Raw genomic sequence first — 13968 nt, 5'->3', positions numbered from 1 at the left:
AAATCTGAGGAGGGTGCGATGGGGAGGTTCCCTTGTGAGCGCACAGTGAGCACGTAAAGGTGCCTAGAACAATAGTGTCTCTCGCTGAGTATGGGTGCCCACTGAGAAGTTTCGTCTGGTTTCATGCAGCGTCACATAACGTACCTGTCATGAATTTCGTTCTTCATGACACACACTGCAGGGGCAATGAGGACTCCCCTGCAGTGTTTTCGATGGGAAGTATTTGATCATCCACCGTACAGACCGGACTTGGTTCCCTCTGATGTTCATCTCTGCTCAGATGAGCTATGAGGAAAACATTTTGGCACAGAGAAAGAACTGCATACCACCGTAGAGAAGTGGGGGAAAGCACAGGCGGCTGCCTTCTACTACAAGGAAATTGGGAAGTTGGTACAACACTACGACAAATGTCTAAATAGGAGCGGTGGCTACGTAAAGAAGTAGCTATAACGTCTAGCAAACTGTTACAGATAAAACGTTTTTGATTTTCACTGTGGTTTCCCTCTCACTGCCGATCAGACCATGCTTTAGAATAGTCCTCGAAGATTATGAACACAGAGTGCCTGTAACTCTTCCTTTAGAATCTGAGATAGCACCACCAATTACTAAGAAAAATCACCTTTCTGATAGGAAATCATGCATCCAGCCGCACAGCTGAGACAGTACTTCACAGACACTCAATATGATTAAATGCCGATTGTGAGGAACGGTGTCATTAGCATGCCGGAAATCTGTAAATATGGAATCAACTTGAGAAGCTTGAATGGTTGATTTGGAGGAGGTGACCAAACAGCGAAGTTAAACTTGAGAAGCCTGTATATAGCACTGATTACCTCGTATGAATAAAGAAACACCTGTATTTCAGAAGAACGATATTTTCTGAATCTGTGCTGTGTATGCGTCAATGGGTCGTTTTGTTCGAGGTATTTTATAATGTTTGAACACTGTACACGTTGCGAAATACTACAGCAAAACGACATCAGTGGTATGGGTCTATAATTCAGTGGATTGATTGTATTTACTTTCTTGTGTTTTAGGGTGAATTTCCTGACAGACCAGAAACATGCATCAAATAAGATTTCTGGCTCTTAATTACATTTTAACTGCAGCACACTGTTGCTTGAGAAATTGTATCTTGTTTCACGGCGTGACTCTGAACGTATACGACCTGATATCTGTTTTCCATTTTACTGAACTCCAGAGAAGCTACAGAGAGGGAGAAAGTACATGAGGGCATAGAATTGGTTATAAAGTATGTAAAGGAAGATGTAAATCTAATAAGTATGGGTAATTATAGCGCCGTAGCAGGGGAAGGATCAGAAGAAAGAATTATGGGACAATATGGGCACATTAGTAGGAGTAATAGAGGAGGTTCAGCTAGTATTAAGGAATACACTGTACATAAATCACAAGAGGGGGAGGTTAAGTTAGAAAAGGCTTGGATATGTGGGTAGATTCCAATTAGATTACACCATTATTAGACAGAGATTCCGAAACTGGATAATAGATTACAAGGTATAACCAGGAGCAGGTACGTGTTCAGAGCACAATTTAATGATGATGAAATTGATGAATGGTAGATTACTGCGGAATGATGATATACATTTGAAGTTCGCTAAAGATGCAGACACTGTAATAATGAATAGCAAAAGGACAGTTCAACTGAGAGGACGGTTCAGCTGATGAGGAATGGAGAATTCTAAAAAGGGCAGTCGCAGAAGTTGCACAGACAAGAATACTGCAATATAGTTCACATAGGAATGAATTAAATTCTATGTGCTTGTAAGTCAAGGTGAAGCAGCTGCAAGAAAGATGTGAAAAAATTGAAAAAAGAATTGAACCTTAAATGGACTGATTCAGCATATAGAAAAATAAAAATAAGCTTCAGAGCAATTAAAAGCAAAGCTGTCAGAATTAAAAATACAAGAGAACTTGCGCCATTAAACGCAGATGAGAGAGTGGATGGATGGAAAGACTAAATTGATGACCTCAATATCGACGAAAAATTGTCTGACGTGATCGAAGAAGAAATGGGTATCAATGTGGAAGACATAGGGGTCTAATATGAGAGTCTGGGTTTTGCAGAGTTTTGGAAGATTTTCGAACAAATAAGGTGGAAGTACTTCTGAAATCACTGGTGAATGTAGCAGTCAGTATTGGTTTGTAGAATCTGTGAGACTAGAGACGTATCATCAGCTTTTCGAAAAAATATCATTCACACAGTCCCATAGATAGCGAAAGCAACAAGTGCGAAAACTATCCCCCAGTCAGCTTAACAGTTAATGCATTCAAGTCGCTTGTAATATAAGGGGCATTCAAGAAGTAATTCAACACTTTTTTATCTGCCTCTTTCGGTTGAAAAACACGGTATTTGTTGTGGGACTTCGTGGACTATTTGTTGTGGGACGTCGTGGACTATTCCTGTTTCAGTCCCTATAATTTCGTGAAGATCCGATAGCTGGCGGCGCTGTACGTAGCCTTCAAAATGGCGTCTATAGCAGAGGTGAGTTTCAAGCATAGACTTGTTTCAAGCAGAGAGTTGTCATTTAGTTTCTTTTGGCAGATAACCACAGCATTGTAGATATTCATAGGCGCTTGCAGAGTGTCTACGGAAACCTGCCAGTGAACAAGAGCACGGAGAGTTGTTGGGTGAGGCGTCTGTAATTATCGCAACAAAGTCGTGCAAAACTGTCCGATCTCCCGCGTGGTGGGCAGCCGCACACGGCTGTGATTCTTGCAATATTGGAACTTGCAGACACTCATTCGAGATGATCGACGGATCTCAATGAAACTCGTTGCTGCTCAGCTGGACATCTCTGTTAGCACTGTTGACACACACGTCCACCAGTTGGGATACTCAAAGGCGTGTTCTGTTGGATCCCTCGCCACCTAACAGAAGACCATAAAGAGCAATGAAGGACCGTGAGAAGTTTTTGCGCATTGCAAGGCTGATTTTAACTTTTTCTTGATCATCCTCACAGGCGATAAAATGTGGGTTCATCGCCTCGAATGGGAAGCAAAACTGCAATCCACAGAGTGGCGCCACCCACTTCTCCTCTGAAGAGAAAATTCAAAGCTGCTTCCTCAGCCAGTAAAGCTATGGCGACGGTCCTCTGGGACTCTGAAGATGTTATTCTGTTCGATGTCCTCCATCATGTTGCCACGATCAACTCTGAACCGTATTATGATACCCGCAGGAAAATGAAGAAACGACTTCAGCGTCTACATAACCACAAAAATGCAAATGGATTTGAGTGGTACCACGCGGTCACGCAGGCTCTACCAGTAAGGTGTAGTAAGGCCGTCACACAGAACGGAGATTATGTTAAAAAACAGAGATTTGTAGCCAAAAGAAAGGGGTAAAATATTATGTACAGGAAACCTGAAAAAAACCAACCTGCTTTCAGAAAACACGCGTTGCATTGCTTACAGAAAGCCTGCTGTAATAAACAGAAGAGTGGAAGAGAAAATTAAGAATGTGGTACATGACGATTTGTTTCGATTTAGGCATGACAGACGCACTATAGAGCCAGTTCTGTCGTTACACTATTTTTCGTACGCCCTGCTTCCATTATCAAGTGCAACGTCAGAATTGCCTTCCTGGTGCCTTTACCTTTCCTAAATCAAACTGATCGTCACCTAACGCATCGCATCGTCCGCCGCTCGTGGTCTCGCGGTAGCGTTCTCGCTTCCCGAGCACAGGGTCCCGGGTTCGATTCCCGGCGGGGTCAGGGATTTTTCACCTGCCTCGAGATGACTGGGTGTTTGTGTTGTCCTCATCATTTCATCATCATCCAGGAAAGTGGCGAAATTGGACTGAGCAAAGATTGGATAATTGTACGGGCGCTGATAACCACGCAGTTGAGCGCCCCACAAACCAAACATCATCATCATCACCTAACGCATCCCCAATTTTTTTCCCATTTCTATCTAAATTGTTCTTGTCGGCAACTTGGATGAATGATCTAGTAAGATGGCTGGATTGTGGGGACGGTGGCAAGCTGGCTGGATTGCGGGGACGGTTTTCTTCAGAATGTGCGATTGTATGGCCCCAGTCTCATAGATTCTACGAACTAACTTGAATAATCATTTAGTTGCCACTTTCCCCAATGATTTTAGAATTTATGCAGGAACGTTATCTATTCCTTATGCCTTGTTTGATAGCAAGTGTTTCCAAGCTCTATCAAGCTACATACCGATGAAAAGATTACAATGTTTTAGAGAAATTTATGTTCTTCTATTTTTTATCGAACTTCGTACTCCAGTTTAGTATACACCAATTACGAACGTAATTCTATTTATTTTCAGAACATTGCCTTTCTACGCCTCTTGACAACCAGTCTGCGTACTTGCTACGTCAGAGAGGCCTGCCTCCTTCCTTAAACTACGCCTAGAAACGCCGACGGAGAAAGTGACGCGGCGCGCCGGCTTCCTTCATTTCCTGCGAAACTGCGCTCGCACCCAATTTACGGCGGCGTGAAGCGCGCAATCGTCGGCAACTGCCCGGCGTAAATAGCGAGCAGCCGACACGTGACGCAGAGCCTTGTCTGCGTAGAAGCTCACAGAATAAGCCAGCATCCAGTGCGGTTGTCTGGAAGCACTACAGAGCGGGAAATATGGAGGGTGGTGAATACTACAAGCGCTGCGTCCGACTCTGGCAACATTTGTGAACGGGGCAATCTATTGAAGACATACATGACGCCACCCGATTTGGTTTCATAGCAGCATCTGAAGCTCAGGAACGCGTGAGTCACTTCATAAAAAACAATAATCCTGTAAAGGTGCGATAGCCAGGAGCTAGGTAGTGGAGTTGTAACGAGCTGGATTAGCTAAAAACTTTAAAATGCATTTATTACACATAAAATTTCCCAGAGGATAAAAAGCACCTTAATCACATCTTTAATTTGATCGTGTCCACATTGGGCTTAAATAAACAAGCTATAAAATTATACGTTGTTCACTTTGGAAGTCAGGTCTGGAAGCTGGAGAGATCTATAGAGATTGAATAAGAGTCCCTCACCGTTCTTTCCACCAACCTGTCGTCTTCTAAAGTTGTGTCCCCAGCGCAGAAGGCAGCTCGTTCGCCGTGGGGCCTTCTTCGGCGGAGGCTGCTATGCTGTCATTTAGAACTTGAACCTGTGTTTGTGCTATTTTTGTGGGATGCCACTTGCCCAGGTTAGTCTCTGTATCTACAGAGGGCAAGATCTATAGTACTGACAATGACGGTAGGCGACACCTCTCATTAATGTATCCTGTTTGTTTATATTTTAAAATATCACTTTTCACACTGTTTTCTACGACACTCGACATAGCTTTCTTAACACTGTGGTAACTTTTCTGCAACTTCCGACATAGAGTACGACATGTCCGTCCGAAATAGAGATACACGTCCGGCGCTCCGGAACACCCGAAGCAGAGTGAGTAGCGCAGCCGAAGTACTTTGTCTCCCAGGCGCGCCAAAGCGACTTGAAGGTGTCCGAAGCACTTTGGTTGTAATATAATTAGTCTTATGTTTGTCAAAACTAGTGAAATTTAATAAACAGAAACGGTAGACGCGTAGGGTAACCACGTGAGATTGTCATACTGAAAACTGCGTTAAATACAATGAAAAGCATATAAATAATTAATAAGAGAAGTTGAGCGGTTTGGCGCCTAACACCCGAAGGTACCGACCAATCAGAAGCAAGTTCAGTAACATTAGCGGAGTCTCCCACGGGAATGGTACATACTGTACCATCTGCTGCTTGTACCTCACTCCACTTTTGTACCATATGCTCCTTCACGTGTATCAAGCTGTATCAAGGCGAGCTTCTAGCAAGATAAAATACTGGTGACCATAGCCAGGAGTATCACAAAGCGTAACAGAAGAAAACTGAATCGTTACTTCTCATTTAAGCCTTGAAACGCTCTAGAAAATTACTGTGGCAGCAAGAGAATTCTTACAGTGACGAAATTTACTAGTGACCAAAGTAGATCCCCAAGACACTAATAAAATTAAAAACCGGTTAAAAGCTTACACAGCATTCTATTAAATGAATTACTTTCTGAGCCACTTAAATAATTAAATTTTACACATCAGTAAGGCAGCACGTTGTTTGAAGAATTACAGTCATAACACTTACGCATCACCCTCAGAATCAGAGGGTGCTGTCGTGTCCTGACATAGGTGGGAGAGGGAGAAAAGGGGTTACTGGCCAGTCTGCGCTCCCCAGCGGTGCAGAGCAGAAGGCAGAAGGACAATTCACAGTGAAGCCATTTAATTGTTTTCTTCTATCTGAGCCAACACTTGTACAGGCATTTACTAGAAATGCAGGTGGTGAGACTCGGTAGGAAACTCGTTGTGGAGACTCTTGGACAAAGAGGATTTTGAAATAGTTGTTTATTCCAGACAGGACTAACTAATACACTGGAGGCTAGCTGTAGGGTTAGAAAAAGCATGAATAACACTGTTACAGAAGAAGCCAGTGCAGAAGTTCCAGGAGTGGATGCTAACCACAGTGGCAGACACTAGTAGCATCTTAAAGGCAACAACTTAGTTGCAAAACAAAATATATTGAATGTGACGCTGTTCGCTGAGGCATTCCAAGTGAGAGAGCAGATTTACGCGGAGCTGGACCGAGGCTGGAGTCGACGGACGCGAATTCGGCACCCAGATGGTCTGACTGAGATCTCCGCCAAAATGCGGAATCTAGGGGTTTTAAAAGAGTCGCGTGAGGGCACTGTGTTTCCCACTTAAAACCACCCAGCCAATCCCTCGTGTCTCTTGTAGGCGCCTACCAATCACGGTTTAGTTAGGTCTCCTCTACTGCTCCTAAGGCGGGGATGTTGCACTAACTAAGTCCGTATTTGGTATCAACATTGTTCAGCTGAAAGCTAAACGTAACTGCTCTGCCAAATAAGGCTTGTAACATTATTGCTATACGTCATTTAGCCCCGCCCGTCGGGCTTCCCGGAGTAGGGGCTACTAGGTCAAGAGTTTTTGGCGTTTTCGCTCTTTTTCTAACCCTTATGAACCTACTGACGTTGCTGTTTTCAAGGCCGGTATCAGGCTGGCTTTATACGCTAGTATGTGCCTGTTGGTTACAAAGTTCTACGGTGGCAACCTACCACAGCGTCTAGACGACATATGAAGTTACATGTTAATTCCCTGAAGAGTAACTAGCGCCCTGGGACCGCGTTTGGGGGCGTCTGCATTTTCGCGAGGCTCTCCCCTTGCGGTTTATTTCATGTAACAATATCTCTCCTAGTTTCGTCTGCCCTCAGTATCGTCTCTGCTTCCGCGCCTTGGAGTGCCTATCCTCCCTTCTCACAGCTTCAAGACAACACTGCAGTAGCAAGGAATAATCAATATATTACAGTGCAGCTATTGGCATCAGGTGACGGAATAAATACACTTAACGGTAGCAAGGGGCCACCAAGCCTTGATATACATAATGTTCGTCAGCCAACAGTACAAGCTCTAGGATTTACAAGCACAATTACTAAGCTACCTGGAACACAAGAAAGAAATCAAAGCACAAGTTCAGAACAAGTGCACGTATACAATTTAAAATGAACCCGTTCAGATTTCTACAAACGAACAAAATTTAAGTACATGGACTTAAACATCCATTGTGTTGATTAAGGAACCGACTCAAAATAACCATTTAAATGTATCAACAACTCCGACCAGTTTCTCACAGAATTAGGTAATTATTTAACCACTGTGACAGTTTCAAGTCACCAAACTTTCCCGCCCTCAGCACACTTAAATTGATTTGCAAGTATCAGAACGAATTTTATCACAGCCTGGGTAACTACACTCAGCTCGTTCCAGGACTCTCTTCCGCTCGGCTCGTTTCAGGACTCTCTTCCCTATTGTTTTTTCAATCTCACGGCTGCAGACAATGAGAGTGCGATAAGGCTGGAAGGATTCCCCGAAAGAGTAACAGTTTCCCAAGGAAATTTAACATTGCCATCATTAAACAAAGTAAATCTCCCCAGCAAGGGGACAAATTAAATCGAATCCACGCCCTGCCGTATCACAAAAGCCATGGCTCCTCCCAAGGCGTACAGCAGAAGTTTCCGTACGCTATGCCACAGGCCTGCGAACTCTCTCGTTGCGACGCACTTCGAAATAATACGACAGTACGGGTAAGAGCGCACCGAACATCTGCTTCCAGTGATCTCTGTACTACCTGGATGTTGAACTTTTGCTGTCTGATAGCGTACTAGCCATAGATGCTCATATTTAGTTTCTTTACGAACTACAACATGGCTGCCAGGAAATGTCTCTAGAAGACGAAAAGAAAATACTTTTCGATTCCGCTCCCACTTCAGCCACTTACATTACATGTTGACATGATGTTCAAAACAAGAAATCAGTCGACGATTCTCTGTCACGTAGAGACCGATGGAAATTTGTTTGCCAAACTACAACATGGCGGAAGATGCAAAGCACACGAATCTGCAGACATGCTGCAGTGCTGTACTCAGAGACCAGACTACTACATCCAGGTTGTATAGAGATCACTGCCCGCTTCCCTCCATCATACCCTTTGGGCACAAACCATAGAGTATGGTCACAACCAAAGAGTTGACCACTACCGATGAATGAGGCAGAGAGGGTATTCGCGCGAAGATAAATCGAACTGCCGCGCCACAGCTTAAATCCACTACGGTAATTTGTCGTTGTTGTGGTCTTCACTGTGAAGACTGGTTTGATGCAATTCTCCATCCTGGCCTGTCCTGTGCAAACCTGTACGTAAATTCTGCAACTACCATCCATCAGACGCCGCTTCCTGTACTCAATCCTCGGTCTTTCAGTACAATGCTTCCCCCCCCCCCCCCAAACTTCTCTTTATTACGCAGCTGATTATTACTTTTACACTGGTGATTAATAGGTTAGACTCAACTGTATGCAACTGAATAAAGGCATTATTTGTTTTGCCAGGCGCATTTACCTTCAATTTAGCAAGACGCCATCAGTGGCTGTGTATATGCTGATATTGTTATACGCATACTCTTGCTGTACTGCTGCTGAAGCTGTTGCTCTGTCTGTAGCTTCACCAACAGTACAGAAAGAGCACAAATCGAGCAATGTGAACTCCCACATCTACTGACGGTACCTCCCTGCACCTGCAGTGTACTCTGTCGTCAGATCTGCCACATTTCTCTTACTTTACAGAGAGGACGAGACTGCGACAACCAAGTTCGTGATGAGGCGTAGACGTTCGACACCCTGTCGTCTACTGGTGGCTTCATTCTTTTTAACCCACTTTACTTAGATTCTCAAGCGAACTGTCAACTAGCTTTTAAATTTTGAAGTAACACCCTGCATTCACTTCTGTACAACAAATTGGGTCATACCAACGATTGATATAGCACATAAGCAGGGATCAGTAAATAGGGTGGAATACTCCAAATTTTTGGGTATACATCTTGATGAAACCTTGAATTGATGGAAGCGTGTTACTGAGCTTCTCAAACAGTTAAGTTAAGCTATTTTAGCTCTTCGTGTAATTGACAATCTTGTAAACAAACGAAACAACTTCGCCCCATATTTTGCATATTTCCACTCAATAATGTCTTATGGGATAATTTTCTGTGGTAACGCATCACTTAGAAAGAAAGTACTGATTGTACAAAAGCGAGCACTTAGAATGGTTCAAATGGGTCTAAACACTATGGGACTTAACATCTGAGGTCATCAGTCCCCTAGACTTAGAACTACTTAAACCTAACTAACCTAAGGATATCACACACATCCATGCCCGAGGCAGGATTCGAACCTGCGACCGTAGAGGTCGCGTGGTTCCGGACTGAAGCGCCTAGAAACGCTCGACCACGAGCACTTAGAATAAATGTGGTGCCCACCTACGGACATCATCTAGTCACCTATTCAAGAAGCTAAGCATTTTAACTGCACCCTCGCAGTACATATATTCGCCAACAAAATTCGTCATAAATAATCCATCGCTTCCAGAATGAGATTTTCACTCTGCAGCGGAGTGTGCGCTGATATGAAACTTCCTGGCAGATTAAAACTGTGTGCCCGACCGAGATTCGAACTCGGGACCTTTGCCTTTCGCGGGCAAGTGCTCTACCAACTGAGCTACCGAAGCACGACTCACGCCCGGTACTCACAGCTTTACTTCTGCCAGTACCTCGTCTCCTACCTTCCAAACTTTACAGAAGCTCTCCTGCGAACCTTGCAGAACTAGCACTCCTGAAAGAAAGGATATTGCGGAGACATGGCTTAGCCACAGCCTGGGGGATGTTTCCAGAATGAGATTTTCACTCTGCAGCGGAGTGTGCGCTGATATGAAACTTCCTGGCAGATTAAAACTGTGTGCCCGACCGAGACTCGAACTCGGGACCTTTGCCTTTCGCGGGCAAGTGCTCTACCAACTGAGCTACCGAAGCACGACTCACGCCCGGTACTCACAGCTTTACTTCTGCCAGTACCTCGTCTCCTACCTTCCAAACTTTACAGAAGCTCTCCTGCGAACCTTGCAGAACTAGCACTCCTGAAAGAAAGGATATTGCGGAGACATGGCTTAGCCACAGCCTGGGGGATGTTTCCAGAATGAGATTTTCACTCTGCAGCGGAGTGTGCGCTGATATGAAACTTCCTGGCAGATTAAAACTGTGTGCCCGACCGAGACTCGAACTCGGGACCTTTGCCTTTCGCGGGCAAGTGCTCTACCAACTGAGCTACCGAAGCACGACTCACGCCCGGTACTCACAGCTTTACTTCTGCCAGTTTGGAAGGTAGGAGACGAGGTACTGGCAGAAGTAAAGCTGTGAGTACCGCGCGTGAGTCGTGCTTCGGTAGCTCAGTTGGTAGAGCACTTGCCCGCGAAAGGCAAAGGTCCCGAGTTCGAGTCTCGGTCGGGCACACAGTTTTAATCTGCCAGGAAGTTTCAATCCATCGCTATTTGCGAACAACAGTGATGTCCATACCTACAACATTAGATGGAAAAATGATCTTTATTACACATTGTTAAAACTGTCAGCGCCTCAGAAAGGAGTTCAAATGCAGCAACAAAAATTTTTGATCATTTGCCCAACAACATAAAATGCAAGCCGTTTCTACCATTAGGCAAGACTAGGCAGCTACCTAGGGTAGCAAATTTTAGAGGCGGCAAAGGGCGGAAAAAGAATTAATTTCAAATCAAGCAGCGAAAAAATTGAGCGAAGTAGCAAAAAATGAAAAAGAGGAAAAACTGAAACACCAGATCGTTTTCAAAAGCTACAGAACAGTTATTAATAAGTCTTTACTTACTTTGACGAAAGTAATTACATTGCCTCCACCTACTTCAAAACTAAAGCAGCCGCTACTGACAAGGGAAACTCCCCATCGCACCCCCGTCAGATTTAGTGGTGTCAGGTAATGGGCGAGTTGTGGCGCCCTGGAAATATTCCAAGTTCAGAGTTTGCGGCCGGCGCTCGGGCCGCTCGGCAAGCCGCGGCTCATTAGCAACCATGTGATGCCGCACAACGGTCCAGGGACTACGTGGCTGGGAATTCCATGGTGATGCTGTGCCGATGAACGAGATAGGCCGGGAGTGCCACAGATGGCGGACTCCGTGAAACCTTAATGGCAGACATTTCATAGTTCATATAGAAATTAATGGTAGCCAAAGGAATCATGATACCTCAAAAAGAAACATGTACATTACTATTATTTGAATGGAAATTCTGATGGTGTAATCAGATTTTCAATATTTTTATTAGTCTAAAGTTTAGTATCTGATGATAAATTATACAAGTAACACCCAGCAACGAACTTTCAAAATCTAAACGGTTCATCCGATTATGTCGATCGATGTGTCTTTAGAAGGCTATTAGTGTAAACCCAAATTGGTATAAATTACAGGCATGTACTTGAATAGTACATGAGAAATTGGAGGTCAAAGTGGTTGATTACTATCAAACGCATCAGCTCATAAGTACTCCATAGTTACAAGAAAAAAACGGTAGAGCATGCTTATAAATATATTTCTTCATCTATATATTTGTTTATATCCGATATATACTATTCATGAAGAAATTGATCAAATATTTTCTGTGTTTTAGAAAGCACAGAGACAATTATGCTACTGGCCTACCTTTTGTTTCTATTCCTTTGATATACACTCCTGGAAATGGAAAAAAGAACACATTGACACCGGTGTGTCAGACCCACCATACTTGCTCCGGACACTGCGAGAGGGCTGTACAAGCAATGATCACACGCACGGCACAGCGGACACACCAGGAACCGCGGTGTTGGCCGTCGAATGGCGCTAGCTGCGCAGCATTTGTGCACCGCCGCCGTCAGTGTCAGCCAGTTTGCCGTGGCATACGGAGCTCCATCGCAGTCTTTAACACTGGTAGCATGCCGCGACAGCGTGGACGTGAACCGTATGTGCAGTTGACGGACTTTGAGCGAGGGCGTATAGTGGGCATGCGGGAGGCCGGGTGGACGTACCGCCGAATTGCTCAACACGTGGGGCGTGAGGTCTCCACAGTACATCGATGTTGTCGCCAGTGGTCGGCGGAAGGTGCACGTGCCCGTCGACCTGGGACCGGACCGCAGCGACGCACGGATGCACGCCAAGACCGTAGGATCCTACGCAGTGCCGTAGGGGACCGCACCGCCACTTCCCAGCAAATTAGGGACACTGTTGCTCCTGGGGTATCGGCGAGGACCATTCGCAACCGTCTCCATGAAGCTGGGCTACGGTCCCGCACACCGTTAGTCCGTCTTCCGCTCACGCCCCAACATCGTGCAGCCCGCCTCCAGTGGTGTCGCGACAGGCGTGAATGGAGGGACGAATGGAGACGTGTCGTCTTCAGCGATGAGAGTCGCTTCTGCCTTGGTGCCAATGATGGTCGTATGCGTGTTTGGCGCCGTGCAGGTGAGCGCCACAATCAGGACTGCATACGACCGAGGCACACAGGGCCAACACCCGGCATCATGGTGTGGGGAGTGATCTCCTACACTGGCCGTACACCACTGGTGATCGTCGAGGGGACACTGAATAGTGCACGGTACATCCAAACCGTCATCGAACCCATCGTTCTACCATTCCTAGACCGGCAAGGGAACTTGCTGTTCCAACAGGACAATGCACGTCCGCATGTATCCCGTGCCACCCAACGTGCTCTAGAAGGTGTAAGTCAACTACCCTGGCCAGCAAGATCTCCGGATCTGTCCCCCATTGAGCATGTTTGGGACTGGATGAAGCGTCGTCTCACGCGGTCTGCAAGTCCAGCACGAACGCTGGTCCAACTGAGGCGCCAGGTGGAAATGGCATGGCAAGCCGTTCCACAGGACTACATCCAGCATCTCTACGATCGTCTCCATGGGAGAATAGCAGCCTGCATCGCTGCGAAAGGTGGATATACACTGTACTAGTGCCGACATTGTGCATGCTCTGTTGCCTATGTCTATGTGCCTGTGGTTCTGTCAGTGTGATCATGTGATGTATCTGACCCCAGGAATGTGTCAATAAAGTTTCCCCTTCCTGGGACAATGAATTCACGGTGTTCTTATTTCAATTTCCAGGAGTGTATGTTTATTTGATTTGTTTGTGTATTTAATAATGTGTGTTAGAGCGTCTTTATGGTCCAGCCATAGGAATATTTATTTAATTTCAAGTTATTTAAATGTAAATCCAGTATGTGTTTCAATATGTTTGTGAGTGTGCGTTGGCTTGAAGACATGGTAGGAGCGCTCTAGCCAATCACAGCGCTCGTTAATGGAGAGACTGTATGGAAGTAGGGGAGGAGCATGGGGTGCTGGACAGAAGACGGAGGTGCTGGACGGAAAACAGCGACGGGGAGACACGGGAAAGACTTGCAGAGTGGAGCAGTTTGCGCGTGGTCGCGAGAGATAGAAATATTTCGTAGTGCCGACCTGTGCACTTGTGAGATTTCCGTAGCTTTCGCGGTGAAGACGTAGTATGCGTTTAGAAGAGAATATCTCGCAAGCTATGTTGT

At 45.3% G+C, this 13968-nt stretch overlaps 1 non-coding gene across 1 annotated transcript; it reads right to left on the bottom strand.

The window, feature by feature from the left end:
* Window positions 1-10029: 10029 nt before the first annotated feature.
* On the bottom strand, window positions 10030-10104 carry Trnas-cga. Its single transcript has one exon. It is a non-coding gene; the product is annotated as a tRNA-Ser (tRNA).
* Between the last annotated feature and the right edge of the window lie 3864 nt (window positions 10105-13968).

This window comes from Schistocerca piceifrons, chromosome 2, assembly GCF_021461385.2.
Source record: "Schistocerca piceifrons isolate TAMUIC-IGC-003096 chromosome 2, iqSchPice1.1, whole genome shotgun sequence".
Classification (NCBI taxonomy): Eukaryota; Metazoa; Arthropoda; class Insecta; order Orthoptera; family Acrididae; genus Schistocerca; species Schistocerca piceifrons.
This window is presented reverse-complemented; position numbering and strand designations above follow the sequence as displayed.